This window comes from Bombina bombina, chromosome 1 (genome assembly GCF_027579735.1).
Source record: "Bombina bombina isolate aBomBom1 chromosome 1, aBomBom1.pri, whole genome shotgun sequence".
NCBI classification, from domain to species: Eukaryota; Metazoa; Chordata; class Amphibia; order Anura; family Bombinatoridae; genus Bombina; species Bombina bombina.
Window position 1 is genome coordinate 1190167709 of NC_069499.1, and position 7649 is coordinate 1190175357.

Genomic DNA, 7649 nt, shown 5'->3' on the forward strand with positions numbered 1-7649 from the left:
GGTCCATTTATCTATTGGAGTGTATTAACATATTTACAAATAGTTCATTTACCTTAATTGTGGCTTTTAAAATAGCTTATTTTTGCTTGTGGCTCCAATGCACTTATATACAGTATCTCACAAAAGTAAGTACACCCCTCACATTTTTGTAAATATTTTATTATATATTTTCATGTGACAACACTAAAGAAATGACACTTGGCTACAATGTAAAGTAGTGAGTGTACAGCCTCTATAACAGTGTAAATTTGCTGTCCCCTCAAAATAACTCAACACACAGCCATTAATATCTAAACCGTTGGCAACAAAAGTGAGTACACCCCTAAGTGGAAATGTCCAAATTGGTCCCAATTAGCCATTTTCCCTCCCCGGTGTCATGTGACTTGTTAGTGTTACATGGTATCAGGTGTGAATAGTGAGCCGGTGTGTTAAATTTGGTGTTATCACTCTCACACTCTCTCATACTGGGCACTGGTAGTTCAACATGGCACCTCATGGCAAAGAACTCTCTAAAGATCTGGAAAAAAAAACGTTGCTCTACATAAAGATGGCCTAGGCTATAAGAAGATTGCCAATACCCTGAAACTGAGCTGTAGCATGGTGGGCAAGACCATACAGCGGTTTCACAGGGCAGGTTCCACTTAGAACAGGCCTCTCCATGGTCGACCAAAGAAGTTGAGTGCATGTGCTCAGCGTCATATCCAGAGGTTGTCTTTTGGAAATAGACGTATGAGTGCTGCCAGCATTGCTGCAGAGGTTGAAGGGGTGGGGGGGGTCAGCCTGTCAGTACTCAGACCATACGCCACACACTGCATCAAATTGGTCTGCATGGCTGTCGTCCCAGAAGTAAGCCTCTTCTAAAGATGATGCACAAGAAAGCCTGCAAACAGTTTACTGAAGACAAGCAGACTAAGGACATGGATTACTGGAACCATGTCCTGTGGTTAGATGAGACCAAGATAAACTTATTTGGTTCAGATGGTGTCAAGCGTGTGTGGCGGCAACCAGGTGAGGAGTACAAAGACAAGTGTGTCTTGGCTACAGTCAAGCATGGTGGTGGGAGTGTCATGGTCTGGGCCTGCATGAGTGCTGGCAGAACTGGGGAGCTACAGTTCATTGAGGGAACCATGAATGCCAACATGTACTGTGACATACTGAAGCAGAGCATGATGCCCTCCCTTTGGAGACTGGGCCGCAGGGCAGTATTCCAACATGATAATGACCCCAAACACACCTCCAAGATGATCACTGCCTTGCTAAAGAAGCTGAGGGTAAAGGTGATGGACTGGTCAAGCATGTCTCCAGACCTAAACCCTATTGAGCATCTGTGGGGCATCCTCAAACGGAAGGTGGGGGAGTGCAAGGTCTCTAACATCCACCAGCTCTGTGATGTCTTCATGGAGGAGTGGAAGAGGACTCCAGTGGCAACCTGTGAAGCTCTGGTGAACTACATGCCTAAGAGGGTTAAGGCAGTGCTGGAAAATAATGGTGGTCACACAAAATATTGACACTTTGGGCTCACTTTGGACAGTGGGCTGGAAAAGTGTACTCACTTTTGTTGCCAACAGTTTAGACATTAATGGCTGTGTGTTGAGTTATTCTGAGGGGACGGCAAATTTACTCTCTTACACAGGCTGTACACTCACTACTTTACATTGTAGCAAAGTGTCATTTATCCAGTGTTGTCACATGAAAAGATATAATAAAATATTTACAAAAATGTGAGGGGTGTACACATACATACATATTTAAACATAAACATATGTATGTAATCTCTATGTTAAATCCCTTTGCATGCTTTTTTTTTTTCTAACTCCTGAGACCTCATATCTTTACGCCCTTATAACTTTTTATTGCAATTTTTTTTAGACATTTTTTTATCAGATAGTGTTATTATGAGTGTAACTGTACTTTGCACAAAAATTATGGGAAAACTGGCACTATGACTAATAAATTACTGAGGAATAAGATCAACAAAGGATCCTGTGCTACCCCGTTATAATAGAATACAACTTCTCTCCCACAGACAGAAGAGAACCAAAGTTAGAGGCTTGTAGCACTCACTCTCAACGTAATTCAGTAATTAGGCTAAAATGTAACTCTTAATAAATATACACATTAAAAAGGGAAAATGCAGCATAACCTGCTAGATTCTACCCATCAACATTAATAACAAATGTGAAACACCCCCCTGTTCCCTGGCCGATAACAGGATACGTCGGCTTCAGGTGCCAGGGATGTCACAACTAGTATACTTTTAAAACAAACGCATTTCGGACGTTATTCTGGCCTTTTTCAATGTTTAGTACAAGTTGGCAAGCTGAAAATGCGGGTATTACTGCCTTTTTGAAACATTTAACTAAACATAATTAGCCAATCCCAATGTAGAGCATCACATTGTTCCACCCTCTTTTCAAAGTAGTCCGCTCATAGGACATATTGAGGGTGTGTATTTCAAATGCTCATAGGATTGGTCCATAGTTATTGGATGTTTTGCAACTTCATGACACACCCCTTCTCCCCTTTTGTTGTAAATACATAATCATATAGTTGTACTAAAGAAAACTGCGATCATGTGTTTTTGCGGAATACGCTTATATTTTAGATGATACTTATACGAGTCAAATCTGGGAGGTAAACATCTGTTAATTTATACATCTCAGATAACCCATATGCAATGTATAGTTCAAACTGTGCCCTATAGTGTATCTAGCGCGTAAGTATTGTATTAACTACTACCATCTTATGCGCAAACGGTCGCATCTCTTAAGATATTGATATGCAATTCGTAGGATTGTAGTAAGTTTAAGTGCGAATGTGAAATACGCTTATAGTCTAGGTAATACTTATTACGAGTAAAATCAGGAGGGTAAATGACCGTTATTTACTACCTCTTTATTCGCCCATATGTAATGTGCGCAATTCAAGCTGTAACTTAAATATATCTAGCGCATCAATATTGCATTCATAATTACGTATCGTAACATTCGTTACTGCGTATCATTACGCTTGTTACTACATATCATTTTTGCATTATCCTCTTATATTAAATCACATATATTTAGATACTAATATGCAAATCAAGGCAGATACCCTCATTTATTAAAGACTCAAAAATTATTGTTTTTATTCATGCCCAAAGGCATCACACAATTTAGTCGAAATATCCACTTGATTTCTCTATGCAGCAGTATGGTTTCTGTGTTGCCACCTCTTATCCCTGGTTTAACCCTTTCTAGTCCCAACATGTCATAGCATCTGTGTTACCATAGTGATGCTGAAGGACTTGCTTAGCCACACTAGTTATTTGTTTTCCTTTTTCCACATCTCTTCTAGTTGTTCTTATATTACTTAGATGTTCGGTAACCCTGGTTCCCAGGCTTTTGGTGGTCATGCCAACATAAAAAAGGTTACATTTATATGCTAAACAATAAATAACATTGTCGCTTTTACAGTTAATGTGGTTATTTATAAGCCATTTTTTCTTAAATCGGCCAGTGACTGTTTTCGTCACTACCATATGTTGGCAGACTTTACAGCCACCACAGGGGGTAGAACCTTTAAAAAGTGGGGGCTTATTAGCATTCCTATTGAAATGACTTTGGGTTAAACGATCATTCAGGTTATTAGATCTTCTATAGGTGAACATTGGATTATCAGCTAATAGGGACTTATGTTGGTCGTCGGCTTGCAAAACATGCCAGTACCTATTAAAGATATCCTTGTAACTGTTCTTTGTTATGTATTTTGATGTGTTTTGTAACACTTAGTTGTTTAGAAAAACAATTAACCAGATTTCTGTGGACGCACTATCCCAATGTGCGATATCTTCCATTGCGCTGAAGCGATCGTGTTTACTTTCAACTTGTAATACGAGCGATAAACCCGATGTGCGCAAATACCAGCGATAAACCCATTTTCTCTTATATGTAACTGTTAGCACGCCACTTGTAATCTGGCCCTTCATGGGCAGTGGTGAAAAAAAAAATCACACAAACACACACAAAAAAACACCGCTTTTTCATATCCAAAAACAAACATAAACAAGCAATTTCTCATACATTTTATATTCGGTTGCTGTTATAAGTCATTTAAAAAACACATTAAAGGGACATTGTACACTAGATTTTTCTTTGCATAAATGTTTTGTAGATGATCCATTTATATGGCCAATCTGGAAGTGTTTTTGTAACAATGCTTATGTTTTGCTTATGTTTTAATAACATTATGCTGATTTTCAGGCTCCTAACCAAGCCCCACAGTATTAGATGTATACTGATGTCTACTGATTCCTGTGGCTCCTGTTTGTGTTAGCTGTCTTTTCATATGCAAGGGAGGTTGGAGTGTCTGCTCTTCTTGATTTTTCAACCCCTTTCACCAGGTGTCCCAGCCTAACCTCATCAACAGTGCTAAACTGGGAGATTCTAAGTAAGTTTTAAAAATGTTTTATACTGGATTTCTAGATCAGTTTCAGTGCATATTCTTCTTTATATTACATGCATGTATATGCAAATTGGTGTATACTGCCCATTTAAGGGGAATGGATCGATACAGTAGATAGATATCCTAGTATGTATCAGCAATTAAACAATCTATTGCAAAAGATCTGCATACAAAATAAATATTGTTAAAAGCACTGAAACCTGCTTTCTTTAGCAACATTTGCATTGGTTTTTCTATGTAGGGTCACACCCACTAAGCCTCAAGCACATTTATTTTATAACTATTGCTGCTACTTGGTTTTATTGAATATATATGTGTAGCAGCAGGAGACTTTGGAGGGAAAAAATGAAACTCGAAAACTGATGTTGTTGGATCCCTACAGACAAACAACCAAACAGAACAAAACAAATAGCTGCCCGTGCCCCCAGTCATTTCTAGTGAGCATAGCATCATTAAATATGTAACAGGGTGTGCTTTTTTGTTCCCTAAGCATCTATTTTCTTACAATATGGTAGGATTATAACAGCTGTATTAAGCTATACTCAAAAGTAAAATTAAAAAAAAAAAAGACATACTTTTGTTTGTTTTTAAAAATATAAAAGTAGGTGAAATAATTAACAACACACAAATGTCTTCCTGCTATATAGTTTGCTTGCCTTGTCCTCCTCTCATTGCTTTGCTTTACGTCTAAAACAAAGCCTGAGTTATATTACAAACACCCCCAGGCATGGTTGTTAAATACAGTTGTGGATAATCATGGCAAGGTTTGACAAAGCCTGGGAGCCACTATTCCTAAAATGGTACTTCTGGTTACAAAGTTTTTGCTTTGCTTCTTAAAAAAGGATCTGGCTTGTAAACTCAGTTACTCCTCTATTTCAGATTCATTTGTTGACCATTTGTTGCTCCTTTTAATTATGCTTAGTAAAAAAAAAATGGTATGGTACTTTCTTTTTTTCATGGGATTTAAAAGTTATGGATTTTCCAAATCTCATAAGAACTGGAGACGCACACTCCAAATCTCACATGCTTTACCCTGCTACATTCTAGAGAATAACTGTTTGAGCATTCTAGAAGCTCACTTATATTTCGATCCCTAATTGACCAAAGAAGAGAAGAAAATAAATTTTTTAAAAGGTACAGTATGTCCCGGGACTGAAAAACAAACAATACACATTTTCTTGACAAAATGTCAGTTTCATTTTTGTGTGCGCCACTTTAACACTGCCAATGGACTTCTCAAAAAAGGTTTTTTTTTTATATAGAACAAAACATATAGGACTACCAAAATATATAGAAAACCAAATATTATAAAATAAAGTTAACAAAATATTTTAAAAAGTGTGATAGTAATATATGTGCTTAACACGATGGATAGATCTCTGGTTAATTTTATAAATATTCCCCAATTAGCCCCAAAATGATGTATAGTGTGCCTTTATTAACCTCTTAATGACAACTGACGTACCAGGTACGTCATGCAAAAACTAGCAGTTAATGACAATGGACGTACCTGGTACGTCAGTTGTCTAACAGAGTGCTGGAAGTGATCACGACCACTTCCAGCAGCTCTGAGGGTATTGCAGTGATGCCTCGATATGGAGGCATCCTGCAATACCACTTTACAAGCCTCCGATGCAAAGAGAGCCACTCTGTGGCCCTCTCTGCACCGGTAGCGATAGTGCCAGACTGCCAGTGTCCACTGTCCGGGTGTGAGGGTGCGTGTGCGCGCGTGCACGATGCGCGTGCACGAGGGGATGAGTGTGCACGTGAACGTGCATGTGCGCGTGCACGGTGCACGCATTATCCACACTGACACCAATGAATGAGGGCAGAAAGGGAGAAAAAGGAAAAAAAAAATTGAAATATAAAAGGATCTGGGAGGGGGAGGGGGTGGGGGTATTGGGGGGGGCTGCTACACTACAGAAATAGTTTTAAAGTTAAAAATAAAATAAAAATACTTTTTGGGGGGTTTTGGGGCCAAACTGGGTATTGGCGGACAGCTGCCAGTACCCAAGATGGCGGTAATTAGGTAGGGGAGAGGGTTAGAGAGCTGGAGGGGAGATCAGGGAGGTTGGGGCTAAGGCAGGGGTCCATCACAGCTAAAATATTTTATTATTTTTATTTTAAAAAAAAAAAAAAACTCCTTTATTTAGTACTGGCAGACTTTCTGCCAGTACTTAAGATGGCGGGAACAATTGTGGGGTGGGGGAGGGAAGACTGTTTGGGAGGGATCAGGGGGTGGGATGTGTCAGGTGGGAGGCTGATCTCTAAAATTAACCCTGCAAACTCCCTACAAGCTACCTAATTTAACCCCTTCACTGCTGGGCATAATTAACATGTGGTGCGCAGCAGCATTTAGCGGCCTTCTAATTACCAAAAAGGAACGCCAAAGCCATATAAGTCTGCTATTTCTGAACAAAGGGGATCCCAGAGAAGCTTTTACAACAATTTCTGCCATAATAGCACAAGCTGTTTGTAAATAATTTCAGTGAGAAACCTAAAATTGTGAAAAATGTAAAGTTTTTTTTTATTTGCTCACATTTGGCGGTGAAATGGTGGCATAAAATATACCAAAATGGGCCTAGATCAATACTTGGGGTTGTCTACTACACTACACTAAAGCTAAAATTAACCCTACAAGCTCCCTACAAGCTCCCTAATTAACCCCTACACTCCTGGGCATAAAACACGTGTGATGCGCAGCAGCATTTAGCGGCCTTCTAATTACCAAAAAGCAACCCCAAAGCCATATAAGTCTGCTATTTCTGAAAAAAGGGGATCCCAGAGAAGCATTTACAACCATTTGTGGCATAATTGCAGAAGCTGTTTGTAAATAATTTCAGTGGGAAACCTAAGTTTGTGACATATTTTGTGAAAAAGTTAACTTTTTTTTTTTTTTATCGTATTTGTTCGGTGAAATGGTGGCATGAAATATACCAAAATGGGCCTAGATCAGTACTTTGGGTTGTCTTCTAAAAAAAAATATATACATGTCAAGGGATATTCAGGTATTCCGTGACAGATATCAGGGTTCCAATGTAACTAGCGCTAATTTTGAAAAAAAGTGTTTGGAAATAGCGAAGTGCTACTTGTATTATTGCCCCATAAATTGCAAAAAAAAAGAAAACAAATGAACTTGTAAACATTGGGTATTTCTAAACTCAGGACAAAATTTAGAAACTATTTAGCATGGTGTTTTTTGGTGA